The sequence below is a fragment of the Anguilla rostrata genome, chromosome 18 (genome assembly GCF_018555375.3).
Source record: "Anguilla rostrata isolate EN2019 chromosome 18, ASM1855537v3, whole genome shotgun sequence".
In the NCBI taxonomy this organism is placed as follows: domain Eukaryota; kingdom Metazoa; phylum Chordata; class Actinopteri; order Anguilliformes; family Anguillidae; genus Anguilla; species Anguilla rostrata.
Genome location: NC_057950.1, coordinates 13852864 through 13866669, shown reverse-complemented (window position 1 = coordinate 13866669; position 13806 = coordinate 13852864). Strand labels below are relative to the sequence as shown.

Here is a 13806-nt window from a genome sequence, read left to right as displayed (position 1 = left end):
AGAGACCAGCGAGCCCATCAGAGTAATCCCCCACCAACACAGCCGGTTTTCCTTTCTCACACATCATTGAGCCGGTGGGCAATGCACGTAAACTGTGCATCATATACACAGGATTAACTGACATCCTAATCATAGTGCGCACTCATCCCCCGCCTCCCCTTCCCCACCGCCCGAAAAAAAAATAAATAAGCGCTTGTCAAAATTTGATTTGTTGTGATATTTTTTCCAGCAGGGATCTCAAACGCCAGTCCTGGAGGACCACAATATCCGCAGGCATTTGTGGTTTCCTTTCAGTCAGCAGCCGATTTAAGCCTTAGACACCAGGTGTGGGGTGGGGACTCTTTAGCCAATCAATGACTAAAATACATGAATGTGGAAACACTGAAAACAAGCAGACACCGCAAGCCTCCAGGATCTGAGTCTGAGATCCCTGTTCCACAGGTTTACTTTGCAATCATTGCAGTTCAATAGAAAGAATCCCTCCCCCTGACCCTCAAAGCCCCTGTCCAAACCCGCATAGCACCGCTCTACCCCACCCCCCTCCCCACTGCTGTCCTGAGGGGGTAGTGACCAGCCACTGGTCCCTGTCAGAGGGGATTAGGGGGACGTTTGTTCAGGGCTGTGGTGAGTGTCAAGGGCCCCTGAGAGGCCCGAGCAGGCTCAGCAGGGGACCCCAGCCCGCCCCCCCCTCCCCGGCCCAGTCCAGCACGCTCAACCTTAATGGGATGAGAGAGCCGTGGTCACCAGTGGAGACAGGGTCAAGCTGAAGGGCTGCCAGCTCTGGTTAAACACTGCTATGGTTCTCTGACAGGACAGGTGCACTGTCACAGGACTGACCCGCCCCCCCCCAACCTAAATACCCCCGCCCCCCTCCTCTCAGCACCTCGCTACTTCACCGTCAGAGAATGGGCCTGTCCATCTGTTCTGGTTCCCCTGTCCTTCAGCAGAGGAGAAGTGCACTCTGGGAGTCTGTGCGGTCGCTTATCGGCTGGTTGATTATCACTGCTCTGCTCCTTTTCAAACAGAAATGACCCAGTTTACTGAGGTTGCACCACACCTGCTGAGCACAGGGAAAGAAAAAAAAAAAGAAAAAGAAAAAAAATGACACTGTACTTTTAAAGAAGCCTTTTCAAATATAATGTGCAGTTATGCATTGTTCAGGGGCATAACAGAAACAGAGTTTGAACCGATCCAGCAGTGTTTTTAGGACACATTCAGTGGCCATCCAGCTGAATTGCAGCAGTATACCTTCAAAACATTTGTCTGGTCTGTTATCTAAATTACATTGAACTCTTGGTAAAAAAGTGAAGAGCTACAATCAGATGTGTGTTGGCATGCATGTGTGCGTGGGCATAACTGTGTGTGCACAAGTATGTGTGTGTGTGTGGGCACAACCGTGTGCGCACAAGCATGTGCGTTGGCGTGTGTGCGCTTGTGTTTGTGTGCGAGTTTTGAATGTGTGTGCACATGACCGGGGCACGGCTGACTGGCAAGGGGTTAACAGTAATGCTAGCCTTGCAGCCTGGCTGCAGCTTCGAGCACGCGGCTGTGTTCTAGAGAGGAAACCACTGTGGCGAGATTAACCAGGTCCTTATCTTCCTCCATCCGTAAACATCGCCGGCAGACCGCAGCCTGCGTAAACACCGGCAGGTAGGGCCTGCCTCTGCTGATGCGTGGGAGATGAGAGAGCAGATTAGCGCGCCTGTCAGAGAACAGGCAGCCCGGGCCTGCTCTGAAAAAGCCTGCGATACACACTGCAAACCGCCCTGCACACCCATCTGCGCACCTTCCCAGCAAGTGTGCGCTTCGTGCTGTTCCCTTTGTTAAAGCGTGCGAGGACGATGTGTTCTTCTGTGTGCGTGAGTGTGCGTGTGCGTGTGCGTGTGTGTGTGAGTGTGAGTGTGAGTGAGTGTGTGTGTGTGTGTGAGTGAGTGTGTGTGTGTGTGTGTGTGTGTGTGTGTGTGTGTGTGAGTGTGAGTAAGTGTGTGTGTGTGTGTGTGCACGCGTCTGCATTCACAACTCTTGCAAGTTTGAGAACACATTGGCCCTTAAACACAGTTTCAATAACAAGGCCTTGCTTCTGACTTAGAAAAGAAAATTGCCCTTCTACTTACATTGTGACATTACATTATGTATATTACATTATACTATAACTGCCTGGCTCAAGGCCAACTGTGTTCCACCCAAGATTTAAACAAGCAAATGAACAAGCAACCTGTGAACAAGCAATAACTTGTCATGTGCTGCATCCACTTGAGTTTCCATCACACACCTAACTATGGACAGAGCAATAGATACTGGATCTGAGGCCTGCAGGTTTGAATCCCGATGACGACACAGCCATTGAAAATCATGGAATGGAAATGTACAGTACACAAAATGCATAAGATGCAAAACATTGATCATTGCAACAGACCTGGTGAAAGAGGATATTGACTCTGGCACTGTTGCACGGAGACAAATGAGTTGGACTTGTAACCAGAAGATTGCAGCTACTCCCATATGCAATCTACAGACTGTGATAAAAAAAGAAATAAATGGCAAATATTAGTCAGTAAATAGGGTGTTAGCCCATGTGTAGTCAGTCGACCAGCTTATAGAGCACAACACCACTCATCCACGGGAACATCACTCAATGCAGGGTTAAAGCTAAAAGCGAAACCTCAACAAATGCTTATTTGAGTTCGGATATGGTGACTGAGAAGGCAGTGACAACTCAGACGACACTGAAGTTGTGAACCTCAAACCGCTTTTTAACTGTGCCCACACTATGGACAGGGACATCTTCAAAGGCACCTCTGTCTGCAGGAAAGACGTCCTTTAACATGGGGTGAAGTTCATCATTCAGTACCATTAAATAACAAATATCATTGATGGACCTTGCCTTTAAAAAGTATGCATTACAAAAGAGTGCACCCAAACTGTAGTTCATTTGCATGGCCCTCACAGTAAAATGGTCAGAGGTAATTTAACTCCAACAGAGGTTATATGAGTCTATTCTGGCCAAAGTGGACTCATATAAACTCTGTAAGAGTTGACTGAGCTCTGAGCATTTTACTGTGGTAGTAAATATCCATCATTGTAGATGCCTTATGGACAATGGCAACATGATGAAAGATGCATTAATTATCCATTATGAAGGCATATGTCAATCAATAGGTACTATGATCATGGGTGAAATATCACAGTCAGCGTTCGATTGGTTGTACCGAGCATTGATTGGTTACCCAGCTAAACACTGTTTCCTTGTTCAGAGTCACTCTCGCGCCTTTCTCCTGAAGGCTCAAAGCATAGCTCCTATTACGTCCACGCTGGGAAAAAGAACTGAATGGCACACAACTGCTCGTCTGTCTGAGCCAGTTTCAGAATGAAGGCGCACGAAATGGTCTCATCGGCAGCCTTCCTGAGAGGGTTTCGATTCGCAGAAGAATCAGGCTGACTGCACTCTTTCACTCAGCCTCAGAGGGTCTGTTCGGCGGGACGGCGGGTCTGTCTGCCCCAGCGTGTGAAGGCAGCTGAGTCGAGATCCCAGACTGTGGCCTCCTGACGTCACCCGTTTGATGTGGTTCGCTGTGGAAAGCAACCAATCGGTGAGACAGAGAGCACGGCCCACGTTTACTCACCACTTTCAGCTGTCTGTACACACCGTGTGTGTGTGTGTGTGTGTGTGTGTGTACATTTCCCTGAAAGTGGCCTGAATACAGCAGATTGTTTTGGGAGATGTGAGAACTGCCTGGCCAGGTTGCGTGCAGGATGAGCACTGCTGAACACCAGCCGTGCTCCTCAGCCATCGTGCCTGATAGGAACACGTGGTGATGTAATGTGACAGAATGATTAGGGTGTCTACCGCACATAAACCATGAGACCATGGGTAGCTCTCTGTGTGTGTGTGTGTGTGTGTGTGATCATCATTCTGGTCTCTCATATCTCTGCTATGTGCTTATTAGCCATGTGCTGCTACTCTTATTATACACCCCCCCCCCAGTCTTACTGAGAGAATTTATCTCCGGAGCTTACTCAATTCTGAAAATTAAGCTTATTCCACTTACAAACACACCCAGACGACGCGCACACACACACACACACACACACACACACACACACATTGCTCTCGAGACAGTGAGAGTTGCAGCATAGTCGTTTCCAGTAAGAGTTTCCTCGGGGTGTCAGATCAGCTGTGTTTACCGGAAGAGAGGGAGAGAAAAAAGCTCGCTAACATCTGGGGACGCGGTGTTCTGATGGTATCATCCGTCCTGAGTTACTCTGCGCGCTGTCGGCCTCCAGTGTGGGTACCCGGCCGTCGTACTACGCCCCCCCCCCCCCACCAGCGCTCAGAAACGCGGTCTGAACCACGCGCTGACACACCGAGCCTTTGAAGAGGTCTGCAGAAGTCGCTGCGCAGGCACGCTACCTGGCTGGCACGTGACACCGCTGGCGCACGTGGAAAAAAAAATCTGGTGAAAACGCGTGCGTGTCCCAAAATGGCTCAGGCCATCAAACCCGCATAGTATCCTTTACTGCATCGATGATTTAGATTTCGTTGAAGAGTGCTTGAATACAGATTGGGTTCTGGTGTTCAGCACGTCAGCAGCCGAAACAAAAGTAGTTCATGCCAATTCATGTTTTTGTCTGCCATTTTATCTGTACATCTAAGCTAGAAATGAGTCAGTCTGGTTTTATGGGTTTCCAAGTATTTTACAAGAAACCAAGGCAAGGGTCGCCTGTGAAACACAAGTGAAATCTAAGGAGGCTTGTGTGTAAATGGCATGTCCAATCTGGGTTCTGTTTTCTTACACCATCACATTTGGTGCCACGAAAAAAAGTGTCATGAAAATGGTTTATCAGGCATTAAATTGGTAATATCTGATATATTACCATCAATGTTTTGTCATTTTGGGTATTTATCAGAACGTTGAAATTTATCATCCAGATCTATGCAAATCTCTCAAAACACAACTGGGAACAAAGCTGAAAAGTTGAAATCCCATGTGACTAAACCATACCGTTGGGGCGGAAGGTTTTTCTGCTTCCGAGAACCCTACCTTATTGGATGCGCTACACGCACCCACTGGTTGCTCCTAAAGCTAATTCAGAGTGTACACCGCACCGTGGGACCGTTAGAGGCCCTAGCGACGTCGCTATGGGCTGCTTGTGAGAGGCCCTTTACAGCCTCAGGTCCACAGGGGCGACCATGCATGGCTGAGGCCGCTCCGCCACTCCCCGTCTCCCTGGGAAAAGCTCCATTGTCCCATTTTCCTCAGATATTGATTTTTTACGGCCCGACCATGACAGCGGACAAAGCCTGGCTGGAGTGGAGCTTTATTCCCTCAGCAATCTTCTTTTACAATCTCCGAGTGAAAGGGAGAGGTGGACAGGGTGAGGAAAAAGGAAAAATAAAACAAGGAAAAAAAACAAGCACGGAGACAACACACACACACGCACACACACACATACAGACACACACAGACACACACGCACACACATTCGCACCCACAGACACACACGCACACACATGCGCACCCACAGACACACAAAACACACGCACACACACACAGACACACACACAGATACACACACACACATGCACACACATGCAAACCCACAGACACACATGCGCACCCACAGACACACATGCACACACACACACACACACGCACACACACAGACACACAGACACACACACACACACACACATAAAGCCTTGATTGTGACCCATCCGTTTACCCGCTGCCCCGCTGTGCCCCTTTTACGTACCAGCAGGCCAAAATCTGAGGCGACCTGATTCCCCTGTCAGGTGTGTGTGCATGTGTGTTGGGGGGGGGCAGGGGGGCGGGGCCATGAATGCCCTGCCGATGGGTTCGGAAACACAGAGAAAGAGTCACACAGCTGGGCAGATGGGACCAGCCAAGCCCTCGTTATATTAGACTCCAGCCCCCCTCGGCCACTGTCCACAAAAACTACCCGCTACACAGAGAACCGGGGGGCTACAACCTCAATGCTAATGATCATGGCTCCCAGCCAAGCCCAGTTACATCAGCAGAGCCTATCTGGTCCATCCTAGAAAGTGTATTAATTGAATTGTCTGTGAGCGTGTACACAGTGTTCGCATGAGAAAGTGAACTTCCTTGAACGGCAAATTATCAGGTTTATCTCGTCAATAAAACTTATCAGAAGAATCTATTGTGAGTCATATTTCAATGAAAATGCGCCACAAAAGATAAACTTCTTTACATCGTTCTTAATGTGCCTTTCAAATGTGCCTGGATTTCAAAGTAAATTTTGATTCAAGGAAATATCTCACTCAGTCTGAAAGTAATGGTGAGTTTCATCAGATATCTGCGAACACAAGGTAATATTTGCGCAAAATGCACCAAATGTACAAATAAATGTATTATTTGTTAATGTATGTACATACGTGTGTGTTTTTCTATCAGTGGCAATGTAAAACAAAACAAAAAAACCTTGTATCTCCACTTTTCCAGAGTGTGACACATAAACAGAAAGCTCACATCATCAGTCATGAGTTGTCAGTGCTTCGTGGCTTTGTAATAAAGTCTGTTTTAAACATCAAGGGGCTACAGCTTCTCTGAAGCAATGGAATGTAAAATTAAAATAGCTTTACACGTTTCCTGAGAAGCCGTTGTTGGGGGTGCAAGGCTTATTCATAACACAAATGATATGCATGATCGACAACATATATATTAACATGAGACACCCGACCACAGCTGGTACAGGTATGTAAAATGAGCGCTGATTCACACAGCTTCAGTCACGACATCCACCACATACTGCTGTGCAGTTTCCTGGAACAGGAGGCTGCAGCAGAATAGCACCAGGCCTCCTCAATGGGCTGTGTCCTCCCACTTTAATGTGCGGCTGTGTGGGGTGTGGGGCTCCGGGCGGTCAGCCCTGACACTGCTTCAGGCACAGAGGCCTGGGAGGGGGGAGGGGCAGGGGGGTTGGGAATGCCATCGTGCCTGGCTCTTCGGCGGGCAGCAGGCCCCCGGGGCAGACAGGGCCCCTGTAAAACAAAAATAAAAATAAATAAATAAGGTAACAAAACCGAGCGCGCAGCCGCCATAAACCACAGCATGATAATCGGGCCTCAGACAGCCCCAACAAGAGCACAGAGGGAAAAATGGGTCAGCAAACAAAACACACAAAAACACCTCCCTCGGTGCCCCGCCGCCCCCCTCCCTCCCCCCAAAGGGCCCTGCATTTACATTAGAAGAGGAAGGGGACAGTAGGCGCGCAGGGGTGGGGGGGGGGGGGGGCAGAAAGGCAGCCGGACTGGCAGGCTGTAAACACTGTAATGCTATCGTCATGGCAGCCGGAGCAGTATTCTGTGGCATCTGCCCGTGCTCCAAAGCCAAGTTCCCCTACCCCAGCGCCGCCCCCTCGGGGGGGCTCCACCTTCCCGCTGCAGCAGATGTGAGCACAAGAGGCTCACATCTAAATGTTCCCTTGAAATAACTTTGGGCTGTATGGTGGAGTGTACAGTACACCAGGCATCACAGGCCGTTCAGAAAAGTAGGTAATCATGCAATGGAAAGAAGGAAGTTGTTAGGAAGGAACAACTGAAGGAACTAATGACTAGCCATGGGAACTGACTAATGACAATTATCGACTATTCTGTCAGTTCAGGATCTGTTGGGTTATAGGAACTATTGAGCAGTTGGCTACGTCATTCAGTGGTCATACGTAAAACGGAAAGCTGAGCTCATACCTAAATCTACCATTTCCTGAATCTACCATTTCTATATTCCAGTTCCATTTACATTTGACAATTTCCACCAACAATCCAAAACAAGCACAGTTTCAGTCACTGAGGTGGCCATGAAGCCAATGGCATGCTTGACCTCTCCGATTAAGCAAAATCCAGAATTTAGACATCCAGAGGGGGGAAATCTAGGTCAAGAGATGTTTTGACATAATCAGATTAGGGTAACCACAATATAGCTCAGGTTTTACCCGAATGTAGCCTGGCCTACTTCCTAGTTGGATAGAAAACTTTCACTTTTCAACAAAATGTAGCCAAGTTTTCACCTGAACGCCTAGATGTTATATGTCAACAATTTTGCACCACAAAAATGTTCACTGGGCTGAATGTCCAGACGTTTAACCAGTGCAGACAATTTCTTTACAATGAGGGGGTTTGGTGGTTGTGGGGGACTAAAGGGGGAGGGTAGACCTACCTGGCAGAGCAGTTTACCAGCTAGTGTTTATAGAGCTCTCAAAAAAACAATGATGTTTCTATATAAATAAAATATACTTTATATGGATTATATATAGTTGCCGAAATACACTGCACAGCATAACTTAACTAAACAAAGAACCCACACAAGCCAGTGTGGAAGGACAGTGGCAACAAAGAGGCCCTAGAGGCTATAAAGGAAGAATTCTTATCAGGAAACCCATTATCTGTACCCGCTTATTCAATTCTGGGTTGTGGTGTGGGTGCTATCCCAACATGCATTGGGGTGCAAGGCAGGAACAACCCCTGGACAGGGCGCAGGACCTGTATGACAGTCTTCTAAACCATTCTACATCATTTGCCGTCATCGGGGAGATGGGGCTTACAGGAACTGTGGGCTGCCTGCGTCCTGTAGAGGAATTTGAGGAGAGGGAGATGGGAACGGGCAGGAGGCGGGGAACTGGGGGTCCCTCTTAAAGTTCCGACACAGAGGAGGGGCTTTATCCGGATCTCAGCGAATCTCCTTTTTGATGTTCTCAGGGATTATTTTTCCATACAGTGCAGGGACTCACCCCTTCACCTCAGCTATAATAGTGAATGAAGCCTTTGGTATCAATGGCTCTCAAATCCCCCTCCAGCACCCCCTTTCTCCTTCATCCCTCCTGTACCCCAAACCTGACCTGAGCACGGAGCCCCCCCTCCCACAGCTCCACATCCAGCAGGTCTCCCACTAATTCTGTACAATATGAGGACTTGGGGTGGAGGTGGGGGGGGTGTTGAGAGAAGAATCATTTTCGTTTGTGGCCGGTTGTCAAACAGAATCCCATTCACTGGAAATGTAAATGGGCCTTTCTGGAACGCAGTTCGTTACCACTTCGGCATTTCTCTCCACTTGGGGAAAGAGAGAGAGAGAGAGCGGGAAGTGAAAACCAGAAAAGACAGAAGGAGGGAGAGAGAGGCTTTAGTGGCACACAGACACACACACGCGCACACACACACACACACACCACACACACACACACACGAACACACACAAACGCACACAAAAAGAAAAGAAGGAAAAAAGTGCTCTTCAGGACTGTGCACAAAAGACAAAGGAGGAAGGCCAAGCGCTGGGCGCTGGGGCTGCCAGGAAGAGGGGGAATTCACGGTCAATTTGTCCCCGCTCGCGGTGGGTTCGGCGCAGAAAAAAAGGACGGAGGGGCGGCTGCTGGAAGCGACAGATTGCAGATGTCTCTATTGGAGGCCTGTGAATGCCCTTCTCTTCAACCCGGAGTCCTGCAAAAACCAAAAGGAGGGGAGGCCCTCCGAGTGAAAGACCGGCCCTCGCATTCAGCACTCGACCTGCGGCGCTGGGAAAAGCAGAACGGCCCGGCGCGACACCGCCAGCGCGATACCGCCAATGCGATACCCGCGCAAACCGTCCCTGTGAAGAACCAACGCGGGCGAGCGCCCCCCCCCCCTCAGCTGCTCAAAAAGCGCTGGATAGACTGTGGGGAGTTGGACCAGGCAGAGGACTCCAGAGTTACTGTTTTGGTCTGAAACACAAGGACCATGTGAAATCAATAGTTTTAGAGGATGCTTTGGTGAAACTTCAGGCTGCAACAGCAAAATAGTTGATGAATTTGAAGATAAGAATAATACTACTACTAATAATAATAATAATAATACTGATAATAATTATATTAACTAAGCTCTGGTTTGTGTAAAGTGTATCGTGGGCATCAGCCAGACAGGCGGGATCCAGGCTTTTACTGCCCCGCCAGGGAAGACAGGGTGTGGGTGCAGGGCTATAGCGTTCATCCCCTGGGCAAAGTCCACACAGATGACCTCCTGTTCCCCATTAGTGCTAATCTGTGATGACGCCATGTTATGTCAGGTAAGGTGGTCAAAGATTAGCGTTAATCGGGGCCTATAAAACCAGCCGTCAGTCATCGCATTTTCAGACCCAACTGAACACACGGCACAGGGAATAAGGTTAAATCACTAGGGTGTGGGGCTATTTTGTGTAATCGTATGTGCATTTTTGTACACTTATGAAATGTGCAGGCATTTTTTTTTCTTTTTTGCGAAATCTCAGTTGCTATTGATTGCATTGTTCCTTGACCTGAAATGGTCAGGCCAAAAATAAATAAAAATAAACAAATCTAATAAAGGTTGTATTATGAGCCACACTGGGAAATGGTTCATTCAGTAAGATGTATTGATGACATCATCCGAGATGATTGTAGAAGTGGCCTGGGCTCAGGCAATGATGTCTCACATGAGACAGTACTAGCAGAGACAAGATCTGGTCTGGCATTTGGTTTTGATGCCATGTATGAGTTTGGCATCTGTCTCACCTGTGTGTCCACCATTCAGAGCCACCCTCATGCTTTCTGATATCACTATAGCAACCATCACTATGGAGTGTATGTATGTGTATGTGTGTCTGTGTACATTCATGTATGAGCATGTATGTATCTGTGTGCAAGTGGTTATGTGCATGTGTATGTGTGTATATATATGTGTAAGCATTAATAGGTGTGTGCGTGCATGTATATACATTTCCATGTACCCATGTATATACATATATTTATGTAGGCAAGTAAAAATATACTGCCTGTGTGAGTGTGTGTGTGTGTGCGTGCGTGCGTGTGAGAGAGAGAGAGAGCATGCATGCGAGTGCATTCGTGAGTCCTATGGTAACCTCCAGTCAGCAGAGATACTGCCATGTTGTCAGGACAGAAGCTGTGCACTTCCCCTTTCCTGGGTTTTCCAGCCCAAAGCTTTGCATCTGCAAGCTCTACAGTACACATGACCTTTGACCTCAGAGCCCCCTGCCTGTCATCCTGGCAGCTTGCCCGTAGTTACAACACAACATAGATGGGCGAACTTTGCCCCGTTTCCATGGTCACTGTACAGCAAGGATAGCACCCCGAGGAGAAACAGCCATCCAACAAGTAACAAAGGATCCCCCTGGAAGCGTTGCAGAGTCCCAACAGGAAGTGATGTTTCCTTCTGCCCACTGGCCCCGTGGCCCTCATTTCCTCTCCCCAGATGAAGAGCAGGAGCGGAGTGAAGAGGGGAAATTTGTCCAGGTCACTTCTGACCGCCAAGTTCCTCTAATTGTGTTCTTTTCTTTTTTTTTTACTCTGCGCTTAACAGGATATTACAAAATAGATAAACAAAAAGAGAAGAACAACAAGGAACAAAAACACCAGAGAGGTGTACAGAACTTGCAGGACTGCACTGGCCCAACTTTGAAACCACAACATTGAAATGATGATGCAATCGAAGCTGTATAAAAAAAAAAAAGGCCAACGAATGCCAGCAACGACCCGGTGAGTCACCTAGGTGATACGGCAGGTCTCAAAGGCAGCGCTGTTTTTATTTTCGAGAGACTGTGCAGAGACAAGGAAATGACTCAGAGTCTGAGACACATTCAGGTACCTGAGAAGCTGGCTGATGATGAGTAACTGGAGGCTCAGTCAGAGCGACAGTCAGCTCAGACTGGCTCAGCTCAGTGGGAGCGCCAAAGTTCACAGTTACTCGTACGGCCTGTTCTTGTACGTGAGCGAACGCAGTCGCCGTCCTTACGCGCTGGGGCAGGTGGGAGGGGTCAGGGTCAATATAGACTCACTGCACGTCCTCCGCCCAGACACACACATTTAGGGTAGAGACGACCTTCGCCACACACTGGGTTTTCCATTGAACAAGACTCTGCAGTTTGCTTACATTTAAACAGTTATTCACCCTTCGAAGAGTAGGTGTTTTTGGAATTAATAAATAAAAATTCAGCCAATAAAAAAAAGTCAGTGTTCTACAACTCCATTCCTTTCAATTACCAGTAATGATTGTTACATCAGCATTAGAGTGTTCAGTTTAAGAACGTAATAATATTTGTGATATCGCACCATGAAGTGTGAAAAATGAGCGTGGGGGAGAAGACGATGAGATCACATGAGCTGAGGTTGGTGGCGGTTGTCACGGTAGCGTTCCACACCTAAAGCGTACGCAGGTAGAAGGGCGCTGCACTGCTGCATGCTCGCGTCTAGGTCGGGTCAGGGTGACACCACCGCTTTCATCTGGGGCGAGGTGTGAATCGGATGGATGTCACTGCGGTGTCATCTCATGCGTTGCACGGTCGCTGCGGTTTCGCCAGGGACAGGTGCATGTTCTCTCTGAAAAGCCGCCCCTAGTAACAGCTCTTTCCCTGGCCCAGTAACAGTTCTGAGTGATTACTGAGCACTGCTCTGCCACAGCCTTCTCTCAGGCAAATATGTACTGGATTAATGCATCAACTTCTATCAGGTTCCAAGCACTCCATGGAAAGTGGACCAGAGAGCAGTTGTTAGTGTTGGGAAAGTGAGGACTTGTGAGCCTAAATAACCAACCAGTCACCAACTAAATGAATGTTTGTCACACTCTCTCTCCACAAATTATTCCTTTTTAAATACATCATCTTGCATTTGGTTGCCACACATGTGGACCAGAAAGCTCTCATCCTATCACTTGCAGTAAAATCTTCAGGAATGTGATGATTGGTCATCAAACATAAGAACTGTGAGAAATTCTTAGGTGCCTTTTTTTTGTAATTCAATAGGCTGGACTTACAGTGTTCTAAGATATTTTAATAGGATTAGTATATTTGTCTAACGCACATAGTTATTGACTTCTTCAGATGCGTTTCGACTGAACAAAAAAAAAATCTGAGAGAAGATGGGAGAGGCAGTGCAATGTGAGTGGAGAGTGCCGGATGTGTGATCTGATGGTTTCCTGTTCAAGACACCTTCACTTTTAAACCCAAGTCCGTATCGCCACTTTCTCTTTTCTCCAATCGGTCGGCAATAGGGGTTCATTGAAGAGGCTCTTCAATCAACCGCTTTTCACCAAACTGCAGAGGACACGATAGAATCACAGTGCAAATGGCCACCAAAACTAAAAAATAGATATCAAAAAAGATACCTTTCAGGAAGTGGTGAAATCCTCAGTGAAGCCCCTCCCCACTGTGCAGAAAGGTTGAGGCCAAGAAGCCTGGTGAAAGGCCTCTTGGCCTCAACAAGCTGCAACCAAAGTGAAAATGAGGTTTGTTCAAATACACCAACTGCTCATGGCTGAACCATGTGCTATTCAAACAGTTGCAGTTGAATAGTTTAAACAATGATTCAATTTCTCATGTTTGTAAATAGCATTATATCTTATATAATGTCTAGTAAACCAGTGTCAGGTTTTGCCTTCCCCAAACTCCACACCTGTAAGTCAGACATCGATCTGGGGAGGAGGAAGCTAGTGTGAAGCTATGGACAAATGTGTGAACCAAAACAAAACCAAAATTTTTGCTTGATTTGTTAACATTGAATGGCAAATTCTTTAAGGTTATTTAAAGTGGTATATGGGGGAAACATTGTGATGTCATTAAATCAATGTACACAAATAGTATGTATGTACAGTTAAAATGGTAACTAAGCAAACAAATGTCTTCACTCAGGGGTGTGGAGTGAGACAAGGGTGCAGTTTGAGTCCTACCCTATTCAATATTTACATAAATGAATTGGCAAAATTACTGGAGCAGTCTGAAATTCCTAGCCTCACTCTACCTGACACAGAAATCAAATGTCTTCTCTACACAG

At 47.4% G+C, this 13806-nt stretch overlaps 1 long non-coding RNA gene across 1 annotated transcript; it reads right to left on the bottom strand.

Moving 5' to 3' along the window:
- Positions 1-551: 551 nt before the first annotated feature.
- LOC135245151 (uncharacterized) lies at positions 552-13516 on the bottom strand. Its single transcript, XR_010327165.1, has 4 exons — positions 13142-13516; positions 6783-7021; positions 2417-2516; positions 552-1057 (listed from the first exon to the last, which is right to left on the bottom strand). It is a non-coding gene; the product is annotated as an uncharacterized LOC135245151 (long non-coding RNA).
- Between the last annotated feature and the right edge of the window lie 290 nt (positions 13517-13806).